Below are 13503 nucleotides of genomic sequence, written 5' to 3' on the forward strand. Positions count from 1 at the left end.
TTTTGATATTTAGTCGGACATTCGCACCTTACCCGCATTTTAAACATTATGGTCGGAAATTTTCAACCACTCTCATCCGAAGACCTCTCCTCCCGCTTTCTTTAATATTTTTGAACTTTAGTCGGACATTCAAACCTTCTTGCAGCTGAACCACCTCCGCTCCCTGTTTTGATCATATATGGTCTGGCAATACTACCTTTTCTTACCCGTTTGTGAGTAATTATGGCTGGACATTCAAACCTACTTGCAGCCGAACACAACCCCTCTCGCTTTTGATGATGTATGGACCGGCATTTTTACTTTTTCTAATACATTTTTCAGCAATTATGGTCGGAGATTCACACCTACTCACAGCCGAACAACTCCGCTCCCGCATTTGATGATGTATAGTCGGGCATTCTCACCCTTTCTCATCAGCTTTTTGCAAATTATGATCTGACATTCACACCTACTTGCAGTCGAACAGCTCTGCTCCCGCTTTTGATTATGTTTGGTTGGATATTCGAACCTTTTCTTAACTTCTTTTTACATATTTTGGTTGGACGTTCACACCTTCTTGTAGCCGAACACTTCCACTCCTGCTTTTGATGATGTATGGTTGGGCATTCACACCTTTTTTTTGCCCATTTTTCAGGAATTATGGGTGGACATTCACACCTTGCAGCTGAACACCTCCTATCCCACTTATGATCATGTGCGGTTTGATTTTCGAAAAGTTTCTTTCATGTTTTCTAGCAATTATTGATGGACATGTAGACCTTCTTGCAGCTGAACACCTCCGCTCCCGCTTTTGATCATACATTGTCAGGCATTCGCACCTTGTCTTACCCACTTTTTACAAACTTTAGTCGAACAGTCACACCTACTTGCAGCCGAACACAACCTCTCTCGCTTTTGATGATGTATGGACCGGCATTCTTACCTTTTCTAACACATTTTTCAGCAATTATGGTCGGAGATTCACACCTACTCACAGCCGAACAACTCCGCTCCCGCATTTGATGGTGTATAGTCGGGCATTCTCACCCTTTCTCATCAGCTTTTTGCTAATTATGATCTGACATTCACACCTACTTGCAGTCGAACAGCTCTGCTCCTGCTTTTGATTATGTTTGGTTGGATATTCGAACCTTTTCTTAACTGCTTTTTACAAACTTTGGTTGGACGTTCACACCTTCTTGTAGCCGAACACATGCACTCCTGCTTTTGATGATGTATGGTTGGGCATTCGCACCTTTTTTTTACCCATTTTTCAGGTATTATGGGTGGACATTCACACCTTCTTGCAGCTGAACACCTCCTCTCCCACTTATGATCATGTGTGGTTTGATTTTCGAAAATTTTCTTTCATGTTTTCTAGCAATTATTGATGGACATTTAGACCTTCTTGCAGCTGAACACCACCTCTCCCGATTTTGATGATGTATGGACCGGCATTTTTACCTTTTCTAACACATTTTTCAGCAATTATGGTTGGAGATTCACACCTACTCACAGCCAAACAACTCCGCTACCGCATTTGATGGTGTATAGTCGGGCATTCTCAGCCTTTCTCATCAGCTTTTTGCAAATTATGATCTGACATTCACACCTACTTCCAGTCGAACAGCTCTGCTCCCGCTTTTGATTATGTTTGGTTAGATATTCGAACCTTTTCTTAACTGCTTTTTACAAACTTTGGTCGGACGTTCACAATATCTTGCAGCCGAACACCTCCGCTTCCGCTTTTGATGGTGTATATTCGGGCATACGAACCTTTTCTTACCCGCTTTTTACAAACTTTGGTTGGACGTTCACACCTTCTTGTAGCCGAACACATGCACTCCTGCTTTTGATGATGTATGGTTGGGCATTCGCACCTTTTTTTTTACCCATTTTTCAGGTATTATGGGTGGACATTCACACCTTCTTGCAGCTGAACACCACCTCTCCCGATTTTGATTATGTATGGACCGGCATTTTTACCTTTTCTAACACATTTTTCAGCAATTATGGTTGGAGATTCACACCTACTCACAGCCGAACAACTCCGCTTCCGCTTTTGATGGTGTATATTCGGGCATACGAACCTTTTCTTACCCGCTTTTTACAAACCAAGGTCAGACTTTCACACCTTCTCTTAGCTGAACAACTCCGCTCCCTCTTTTGATTGTGTACAGTCGGGTAATTTAACCTTTTCTTACCCGCTTTTTACCATCTATGGTCGGACATTCACACCGTCTTACAGCGGAACACCTCCGCTCCCTCTTTTGATGATGTATGGTTAGGCATTCGCACCTTTTCTTACCCATTTTTCAGTAATTATGGGTAGACATTCACACCTTCTTGCAGCTGAACACCTCCTCTCCCGCTTATGATCATGTGCAGTTTGATATTCGAAAATTTTCTTTCATGTTTTCTAGCAATTATTGATGGACATTCAGACCGTCTTGCAGCTGAACACCTCCGCTCCCACTTTTGATGGTGTATAGTCGGGCTTTCGAGCCTTTTCTTCCCCGGTTTTTACAAATTACGGTTGGACATTCAGACCTTCTTGTAGCCGAAAACCTCCACTCCCTCTTTTGATCATACATTGTCGGGCATTTGCACCTTTTCTTACCCGCTTTTTACAAACCATGGTCGGACTTTCACACCTTTTAGTAGCCGAACAACTCCGCTCCCGCTATTGATTGTGTACAGTCGGGTATTTTAACCTTTTCTTACCCGCTTTTTACCAACTATGGTTGGACATTCACACCTTCTTACAGCAGAACACCTCCGCTCCCTGTTTTGATTATGTATGGTTTGACATTCGCACCTTCTCTCACCCGCCTTTTACTATGGTCGGCCATTCACAGCTTCCTCTCCACCATACTTGTATGGTGGGATATTCACACCCACCTGCATCCGAAGACCTCCGCCCCCACTTTTGTTGATATTTAGTCGGTCATTCGCACCTTACCCACTTTTGGCAAACTATGGCCTTCTTGCAGCCAAACACCTCTGATCTCGCTTTTGATGATGTAAGGTTGGGCATTCAGACCTTGCTTCACCTGCTTTTCACCAAATATAGTCGGACATTCACACCCACTTGCATCCGAAGACCTCCGCCCCAAATTTTGTTGATATTTAGTCGGACATTCGCACCTTACCCGCTTTTGGCAAACTATGGCCTTCTTGCAGCCAAACACCTCTGATCTCGCTTTTGATGATGTAAGGTTGGGCATTCAGACCTTGCTTCACCTGCTTTTCACCAAATATAGTCGGACATTCACACCTTCTTGCAGCCGAACACTTCCGCTCCACCTTTTAGTGTTCTATCACACCTTTTTTTCACCGCATTTTATAGATTATGGTTGGAAATTTTCAACCACTCTCATCCGAAGACCTCTCCTCCCGCTTTTGTTAATATATTTGAACTTTAGTCGGACATTCAAACCTTCTTGCAGCTGAACCACCTCCGCTCCCTGTTTTGATCATATATGGTCTGGCAATACTACCTTTTCTTACCCGTTTGTGAGTAATTATGGCTGGACATTCACACCTACTTGCAGCCGAACACAACCTCTCTCGCTTTTGATGATGTATGGACCGGCATTCTTACCTTTTCTAACACATTTTTCAGCAATTATGGTCGGAGATTCACACCTACTCACAGCCGAACAACTCCGCTCCCGCATTTGATGGTGTATAGTCGGGCATTCTCACCCTTTCTCATCAGCTTTTTGCAAATTATGATCTGACATTCACACCTACTTGCAGTCGAACAGCTCTGCTCCCGCTTTGATTATGTATGGTTGGATATTCGAACCTTTTCTTAACTGCTTTTTACAAACTTTGGTTGGACGTTCACACCTTCTTGTAGCCGAACACATGCACTCCTGCTTTTGATGATGTCTGGTTGGGCATTCGCACCTTTTTTTTTACCCATTTTTCAGGTATTATGGGTGGACATTCACACCTTCTTGCAGCTGAACACCTCCTCTCCCACTTATGATCATGTGTGGTTTGATTTTCGAAAATTTTCTTTCATGTTTTCTAGCAATTATTGATGGACATTTAGACCTTCTTGCAGCTGAACACCACCTCTCCCGATTTTGATTATGTATGGACCGGCATTTTTACCTTTTCTAACACATTTTTCAGCAATTATGGTTGGAGATTCACACCTACTCACAGCCGAACAACTCCGCTACCGCATTTAATGGTGTATAGTCGGGCATTCTCACCCTTTCTCATCAGCTTTTTGCAAATTATGATCTGACATTCACACCTACTTGCAGTCGAACAGCTCTGCTCCCGCTTTTGATTATGTATGGTTGGATATTCGAACCTTTCCTAAACGGCTTTTTACAAACTTTGGTTGGACGTTCACACCTTCTTGTAGCCGAACACATGCACTCCTGCTTTTGATGATGTATGGTTGGGCATTCGCACCTTTTTTTTACCCATTTTTCAGGTATTATGGGTGGACATTCACACCTTCTTGCAGCTGAACACCTCCTCTCCCACTTATGATCATGTGTGGTTTGATTTTGGAAAATTTTCTTTCATGTTTTCTAGCAATTATTGATGGACATTCAGACCTTCTTGCAGCTGAACACCACCTCTCCCGATTTTGATTATGTATGGACCGGCATTTTTACCTTTTCTAACACATTTTTCAGCAATTATGGTTGGAGATTCACACCTACTCACAGCCGAACAACTCCGCTACCGCATTTGATGGTGTATAGTCGGGCATTCTCACCCTTTCTCATCAGCTTTTTGCAAATTATGATCTGACATTCACACCTACTTCCAGTCGAACAGCTCTGCTCCCGCTTTTGATTATGTTTGGTTAGATATTCGAACCTTTTCTTAACTGCTTTTTATAAACTTTGGTCGGACGTTCACAATATCTTGCAGCCGAACACCTCCGCTTCCGCTTTTGATGGTGTATATTCGGGCATACGAACCTTTTCTTACCCGCTTTTTACAAACCAAGGTCGGACTTTCACACCTTCTCTTAGCTGAACAACTCCGCTCCCTCTTTTGATTGTGTACAGTCGGGTAATTTAACCTTTTCTTACCCGCTTTTTACCATCTATGGTCGGACATTCACACCGTCTTACAGCGGAACACCTCCGCTCCCTCTTTTGATGATGTATGTTTAGGCATTCGCACCTTTTCTTACCCATTTTTCAGTAATTATGGGTAGACATTCACACCTTCTTGCAGCTGAACATGTGCAGTTTGATATTCGAAAATTTTCTTTCATGTTTTCTAGCAATTATTGATGGACATTCAGACCGTCTTGCAGCTGAACACCTCCGCTCCCACTTTTGATGGTGTATAGTCGGGCTTTCGAGCCTTTTCTTCCCCGGTTTTTACAAATTATGGTTGGACATTCAGACCTTCTTGCAGCCGAAAACCTCCACTCCCTCTTTTGATCATACATTGTCGGGCATTCGCACCTTTTCTTACCCGCTTTTTACAAACCATGGTCGGACTTTTAGTAGCCGAACAACTCCGCTCCCGCTATTGATTGTGTACAGTCGGGTATTTTAACCTTTTCTTACCCGCTTTTTACCAACTATGGTTGGACATTCACACCTTCTTACAGCAGAACACCTCCGCTCCCTGTTTTGATTATGTATGGTTTGACATTCGCACCTTCTCTCACCCGCCTTTTACTATGGTCGGCCATTCACAGCTTCCTCTCCACCATACTTGTATGGTGGGATATTCACACCCACTTGCATCCGAAGACCTCCGCCCCCAATTTTGTTGATATTTAGTCGGTCATTCGCACCTTACCCGCTTTTGGCAAACTATGGCCTTCTTGCAGCCAAACACCTCTGATCTCGCTTTTGATGATGTAAGGTTGGGCATTCAGACCTTGCTTCACCTGCTTTTCACCAAATTATGGTCGAACATTCACACCTTCTTGCAGCCGAACACTTCCGCTTTTAGTGTTCTATGAGGCATTCACATATTTTTTTTCACCGTATTTTATAGATTATGGTTGGAAATTCTCACCCACTCTCATCCGAAGACCTCTCCTCCCGCTTTTGTTAATATATAGTCGGGCATTCGAACCTTTTCTTACCCGCTTTTTACAAATTATGGTCGAACATTCACACCTACTTGCAGCTGAATACTTCCGCTCCACCTTTTAGGTATGTATGGTTGGCATTTGCACCTCTTTTTATACTGATTGCTGAAGATTAAGTTGTTCTTTCTCAAACTACAAATTTTTTTTAATTGTTGAAACTTGATTTGAAGTGGATAAATAAGGAGGACAAACAGTTTTAAGTCAGGCTGATAGAAGGAATTAATTTTATAGCAAAATCTGTATTTCGTCATATGTCGAGAGATGCTTATTGCTGAAGAAGTTCTTTCTCATTCTACAAAGTACAACGTTGTTTATCGTTGAAACTTGATTAGACATGAATAAATATGAAGGACAAAGCAGTCTTAACTTGGTTTGAGTTAATGAATTCGTTTTATAGGAGAATCCGAATTCGTGCATAACTCATAAAATAGAGCTTATTTTCGGATTCCTGAAGAATGAGTCTGGTTCTTTCTCATAATACAAAGTTTGTTGTTTATTGTTGAAACTTCATCAGAAGTGAAGAAATAAATGAATGCCTATCAACAAATGTGGGATCTAAACTCTAGTGCTTCCTCTAAAATAATTTCCTTTCTCAATTTAGAAATGTGTGTGTGTAAGTCACAACACCCGTGACACCAAAACGGCTTTCTTTTCTCTACACTCTGAACTATGAGTACACACACCAAATCAGAAAGGCTTTTTTCTCTCTTTTCTACATTATGGACTGTGGGGACACAAAACCGCTCTCTCTCTTTTTTTTTTTTTATCGTGTGCCAGGGCGTTGTCTCACGTATTAGATTATGCTTAAGATACGAATGGGTTTATCAGTCACATCAGAATCCATACATACTGATCCTCCCGTAATAAAATGGTCGGATCTTATCAAACACACTTTGTTTCTTGTGACAATCAAGTCAGCGAAACAGCGTATACACGTCAAGACACTGAATCAAGTTTGCCACAAGAACTCATAAGTTTGGCAGTATTGCTCTGCCGTCAGCAATCATACATCCATTTTATTTTCGTGAGACATGTGCAGGCACCTGTTCATCTACTGTTCTATCACTATGAATTAGTTTATCTATTATCAATAAGGATACTTCTACAACTACTCTATCAAAGTATGTCCGGACTTCTTACGTTGTCAGTTGCTATATATGAATAAGTGGGTAGCTACTGACAAGCATTAAGCATGTCACACAGCCCAAACATATAACATTTCAGGACACACCACACAGTTAACAACCACAGTGAAGCGTGTCAAAGCCCAAACATGTAACATTCAACAGGACACTTACACAACACATTCAAATCAAACAGTCAGACAACATACAAGAACATATACCCCAGCCGGCATTGCTCCCTAACTATTTTTGTACAGCACACTATGTGTGCGCACACCTTTATTCACAAACTCTTCAACTTATACTCTTTTACCGAAGCTGCTACAGCTCGATTGGCCGAATACCCTTTGATCCTATTTCGGTGAATTTGACATCTGCCTTACATATAACAGATTAGCGGTTTAGCAGTTTTAATTTAGTTTGAGTGAAGGAATTCATTTTATAGCAAAATCCGAAATCGTGAAGAACTCATGAAAGTAAGCTTATTCTCGGATTCCTGAAACTTTAGATTTGCTCTTTCTTTTACTGCAAAGTACAACGTTGTTTTTTTTGTTTAAATCTTTCTAGACATGGTAAATATTAAGGACAAAGCAGTTTTCACATAGTTTGAGTGAAGGAATTCATTTTATAGATAAAATCCCAAGAGTCTGCTGAGAAAAGAGAGTGAATGCGAAGTAGACTTTAACACGGCTATGGGAGCGAGCCGAGTGTGGGCTAACCGGGAGAATTGCTTGAAAGAAACGCGACACCGAATGAGCGATCAGAACAAAGCCTCAATACGGGATTCTCGTGGTGTTTTTGTTGCTGCCTTGTCTATTGCACAGAGTAAAAGACAAGGCAGCCATCGAATAGGGCCCGATTGTTCCTAGTTAGTCAGCCGAGGAGCAAGGGGGGGGGGGAGCAAGCGTCTCAACCAAGCAAAGCTCACCATGGGGAAGGTGGCTATGCCAACTAGCCTGATGCCCTGCTCCCGCAGTGACGGATAATCGTACTCTGGTTTCTCTTCATAACGTACAAGTCTTTCGCCTTTTACTAAAGATTTCTGTGGAGAGCAGCACTAATGAGTTGTTTCTATTTTTGGCAGGCTTTACCTTTGCGGGTGAAGCCCTTTCTGTCTGTGCAAAAGAAATCTTCTTACTATGCAGAGTGACTTCTCTGAGTAGAGTCGCCTTACTTGTTGCGACTGTGCCGATGTTCGAAGCTGGAGTGCAAAGTTGTTGCTTGAATGGTGCTTGCTGGAGCGTGCGGGAGTGCAAAGTTATACCATTTAAAAGGGCTGAAGAGTGCTCAGTGCAGCGGGTGGGCGACACTCTGGCCACCTTGAAAACGGAGGTTACATCCACTACCAGGGGCAGCCCAAGTTCTGCCGCAAGTGTGGTGAGCATGGGCACCTGGTTGAGGCTTGTACCAAGGTGTTATGTGGGAAGAGCAGAGAAATTGGGCAAACTTTTGGAGAGTGTCCAAATGGCAGGAAATGTAATCTCTGTGGAGAATTAAATCACCTCTTCAGAGATTGCCCTAAATCTTTTGCCAACAAATTAAAGACGGTAAAGCCACAGTCAAGCCAACAAAGAGAAGGACCAAAGGTGGCAGTTGGTGAACAAAGTGAAGAGGTTGACCCAATAAATTCAAACTTCCCGCCAAAAGCTTGGATTGGAAGTGAGGAGCAAAAAGGGGAGGGGCCTGTAGAGGCCTCACCACTCAGTGTTGAAGTCTGTGAGAATTCACAGGCAGAGGGTGGAGCTACGCTAAATGAGGAGGAAGAGCAGACAGGTGAGTCTAGTGAAGATACTCACCTCCCAGAAGGTCAACAGCCGAAGAGGACGGCATCTGAGCCTCTGATTCCCCAGTGGTATCAGAGAAGAGGGGAAGGGTTAGGTCCCTTTCAGACAGTTCTTCAGTGGAAGAACCTAGAGTCTTCCCCTCCGACTCACCAAATGAGGTCTCCTTTTTAACTTCAGCTCTGCAATCAACCCCCAGGGACTCAAAGTTAAATGCAACATTGCGTCAGAGGCCAACACCGAGAGTCCGAAAAGGAAATATAGATCACCCTACTCACTTTTCACCTAAAGAAATGAAGGAAGAGCTAGTTTCCCAAGAAATAACCTGTGTGTAATTTGTTTTGATAACTTAGAAAAACGAAAATGACATACCTACTTTCCTTTATGCTTTTAATGGTTCTCACCTTCTCAACACTAAATGTGAGAAGTGTGAAATCAAAGACAAGAGCCCAGAGTATTTTATCCTTCTTAGACTCCATAAAATCAGATGTGTTTTTAATACAAGAATGTGGACTACCTTTTTTAAAAAACCATAGACAATGGGAGGAAATGTGGCCCCATTTATCGATATGGAGTGGCTCAAATCAAAATAAAAATGATGGTGTGGCCATTCTAATTAAAAATCCGCATGTTCTGGTGAAAGGTAGCACAGTGGTGAGAGACGGACGGGCACTTTTAGCACACTTGAATTTTATGGGGCAAGACTTTAACCTCTTAAATATTTATGGTTTCAATGGAAAAAATGAAAGGTATGACCTTTTAGAAGATATACAGCTTTACATGCTAGGGCAAGTACCTTTAGTTGTAGGAGGGGATTTTAACTGTATCTTGAGCAGGAAAGATAGAAAAAGAGCAGGGGTAGATTTTAAAGTGGATAAGACTTCGATTTTACTTCAGGGCATATGCAGGGATTTTAAGCTTACTGACTGTTTTAAAACCATGCATCCCAGAGAGGAGGGCTTCACCTGGTTTAGTCATGATGGCACCAGAGCCTCTCGCATTGATTATTTCTTTACTAGAGATTGCCCACCCACTGATGTTAGATTAACCCCTGTTTTCTTTTCAGACCACCTTGTGCTCTCCTGCACCCTTTCACCCCCTTCTGGTGTGACGGTAGGAAGTGGTCTGTGGAAACTCAACTGTTCCCTGTTGGAGGATGAAATCATAGTCAGTCAGTACAGGGAATGTTATAAAGAGTGGCAGACCCTTCAAGACCTCTACGAAACACATGCACAATGGTGGGAAATGGTGAAGGAAACGACCCAGACTTTTTTTAAACAGCAAGGTAAACGTAAAAAAAGGAAAGAGAATAGATGTATGATGGGACTACATAAACGCTTACAGCGCTACTTTAAACTAAATCAGTGTGGCATAGACTTTAAAGAAGAAATCAAAGATGTCAAAAAGGAAATGTCAGTTTTAGCAGAAATAAAGAGTAAAGGAATTTTTGTAAGAAGCAGGGAGCAGGAAATTGAGGAAGGTGAAAAAGAAAGAAAGTTATAAATAAAAAGGAGTGTATTCAAAATCTAAAAAGAGAAGATGGGTTTTTAACAAAATCCACACAAGAGATGATTGAAACTGTACATACCTTTTATAGTATCATGTACAAAGAGAAACCAGTGCACTTGGAAACATCGGCAGAAATCTCAAAATTCGTTGACAAAACCGTAAAAGAGAATGCACACTTGACACAGAATTTTACTGCTTTAGAGTTAAAAAAATGCCTAACAGGTTTTAAGAGAAGTCGAGCTCCGGGTTTAGACGGGCTTCCTGCAGAATTCTATCTGACCTATTGGGACCTTTTATCATCAGACATTTTAGATGTTTTTAAAGATTTTGAAAAACTCGACCGACTGCCTGACAGTTTTAGAGTGGGAATAGTGACTCTACTTTATAAAAAAAATGATGAGACTGACCTAAAGAATTGGAGGCCCATCACACTTTTAAACTTTGACTGTAAACTTTTTAGCAAGGTTTTAGCGACACGGATGTCCTCTGTTTTAGAGGAGGTAATTCACCCAGACCAAGCTTGTGCCATCTCAGGGAGACAACTCACCGACAGCCTCGTACTGATTCGAGACATCATTGATTACGCTAGAGACAGAAACACCCGGCTTGTCATCTTAAATTTAGACTTTGAAAAAGCATTTGATCGGGTCTCGCATCAATATCTCTTTCAGGTGTTGCAGCCATCGAAAAGGGCCCGATTGTTCCTACTTGGTGAGCTTTGCTTGGTTGAGACGCTTGCCCCCCCCCCCCCTGCTCCTCGGCTGACCAAGTAGAAACAATCCATTCGATGGCTGCCTTGTCTTTTTCTCTGTGCAAAAGACAAGGCAGCCACAAACACCACGGGAACACCGTATTGAGGCTTTGTTCTGACCACTCATTCGGTGTCGCGTTTCTTTCAAGCAATTCTCCCGGTTAGCCCGCACTCGGCTCGCTCCCAGAGCCGTGTTAAAGTCCACTTCGCATTCACTCTCTTTTCTCAGCAGATTAAAAGAAAGTTTCATCTTGGGCTCCCTGAAACTTCCATCCTGCACCGCTGTTTGCTTTTTCACAAGAGCAGAGGAGAGCGCACCGTTCCCAGCGGCACTGCAGTACCGGGTCGAGGCTTGGAGTGAACGGAGCAAGCTTCTTTTTCAACTCCTATTCTTAAAAATCCATTTAATATGTTGTCCTCGTATAGAGGACATATTAAACTGATAAGAACAGATACTACACTTGATCTTAGCCAAAAGGCCGAGAAGCGATAACTGTCCACTGTTTCAGGTCCGAGGGCCCTTGCTGGCACAATGCGCACTTGTAGCAGTGTTCTTTTTATGGCCATAGGTGGCCAGAGTGTCACGTTGCACCTCCGCCCACCCGCTGCACTGAGCACTCTTCAGCCCTTTTAAATGGTATAACTTTGCACTCCCGCATGCTCCAGCAAGCACCATTCAAGCAACAACTTTGCACTCCAGCTTCGAACATCGGCACAGTCGCAACAAGTAAGGCGACTCTACTCAGAGAAGTCACTCTGCAAAGTAGCAAGATTTCTTTTGCACAGACAGAAAGGGCTTCACCCGCAAAGGTAAAGCCTGCCAATAATAGAAACAAGTCATTAGTGCTGCTCTCCACGGAAGTCTTTAGTAAAAGGCGAAAGACTTGTATGTTATGAAGAGAAACCAGAGTACGATTATCCGTCACTGCGGGAGCAGGGCATCAGGCTAGTTGGTATAGCCACCGTCCCCATGGTGAGCTTTGCTTGGTTGAGACGCTTGCCCCCCCCCCCCCCCCCCTTGCTCCTCGGCTGACCAAGTAGGAACAATCGGGCCCTATTCGATGGCTGTCTTGTCTTTTACTCTATGCAAAAGACAAGGCAGCAACAAAAACACCACGAGAATCCCGTATTGAGGCTTTGTTCTGACCGTTCATTCGGTGTCGCGTTTCTTTCAAGCAATTCTCCCGGTTAGCCGACACTCGGCTCGCTCCCATAGCCTAGTTAAAGTCTACTTCGCATTCACTCTCTTTTCTCTGCAGACTCTTGGGATTTTATCTATAAAATGAATTCCTTCACTCAAACTATGTTAAAACTGCTTTGTCGTTCATATTTACCATGTCTAGAAAGATTTAAACAAAAAAAACAACGTTGTACTTTGCAGTAAAAGAAAGAGCAAATCTAAAGTTTCAGGAATCCGAGAATAAGCTTACTTTCATGAGTGCTTCACGATTTCAGATTTTGCTATAAAATGAATTTCTTCACTCAAACTAAATTAAAACTGCTAAACCGCTAATCTGTTACATGTAAGGCAGATGTCAAATTCACCGAAATAGGATCTAAGGGTATTCGGCCAATCGAGCTGTAGCAGCTTCGGTAAAAGAGTATAAGTTGAAGAGTTTGTGAATAAAGGTGTGCGCACACATAGTGAGCTGTAAGAAAATAGGCAGGGAGCAATGCCGGCTGGGGTATATGTTCTTGTATGTTGTCTGACTGTTTGATTCGAATGTGTTGTGTAAGTGTCCTGTTGAATGTTTGGGCTTTGACACTTCACTGTGGTTGTTAACTGTGTGGTGTGTCCTGAAATGTTATATGTTTGGGCTGTGTGACATGCTTAATGCTTGTCAGTAGCTACCCACTTATTCATATATAGCAACTGACAACATAAGAAGTCTGGACATACTTTGATAGTAGTTGTAGAAGTATCCTTATTGATAATAGATAAACTAATTCATAGTGATAGAACAGTAGATGAACAGGTGCCTGCACGTCTCACGAAAATAAAATGGGTGTATGATTGCTGACGGCAGAGCAATACTGCCAAACTTATGAGTTCTTGTGGCAAACTTGATTCAGTGTCTTGACGTGTATACGCTGTTTCGCTGACTTGATTGTCACAAGAAACAAAGTGTGTTTGATAAGATCCGACCATTTTATTACGGGAGGATCAGTATGTATGGATTCTGATGTGACTGATAAACCCATTCGTATCTTAAGCATAATCTAATATGTGAGACAACGCCCTGGCACACAATCAAAAAAAAA

General features: G+C 42.5%; 3 non-coding genes across 3 annotated transcripts; 1 reads left to right on the forward strand and 2 right to left on the reverse strand.

Annotated features, from left to right (window-relative positions):
• The first annotated feature begins 8188 nt into the window (after positions 1-8188).
• LOC140285693 (U5 spliceosomal RNA) lies at positions 8189-8302 on the forward strand. The gene has a single exon (XR_011910674.1). It is a non-coding gene; the product is annotated as a U5 spliceosomal RNA (small nuclear RNA).
• A 3246-nt stretch (positions 8303-11548) lies between these two features.
• LOC140285678 (U2 spliceosomal RNA) lies at positions 11549-11732 on the reverse strand. The gene has a single exon (XR_011910662.1). It is a non-coding gene; the product is annotated as a U2 spliceosomal RNA (small nuclear RNA).
• Positions 11733-12040: 308 nt separating this feature from the next.
• On the reverse strand, positions 12041-12154 carry LOC140285710 (U5 spliceosomal RNA). Its single transcript, XR_011910690.1, has one exon. It is a non-coding gene; the product is annotated as a U5 spliceosomal RNA (small nuclear RNA).
• Between the last annotated feature and the right edge of the window lie 1349 nt (positions 12155-13503).

This window comes from Leuresthes tenuis, unplaced genomic scaffold (genome assembly GCF_036924035.1).
Source record: "Leuresthes tenuis unplaced genomic scaffold, fLeuTen1.0.hap1 SCAF_50, whole genome shotgun sequence".
NCBI classification, from domain to species: Eukaryota; Metazoa; Chordata; class Actinopteri; order Atheriniformes; family Atherinopsidae; genus Leuresthes; species Leuresthes tenuis.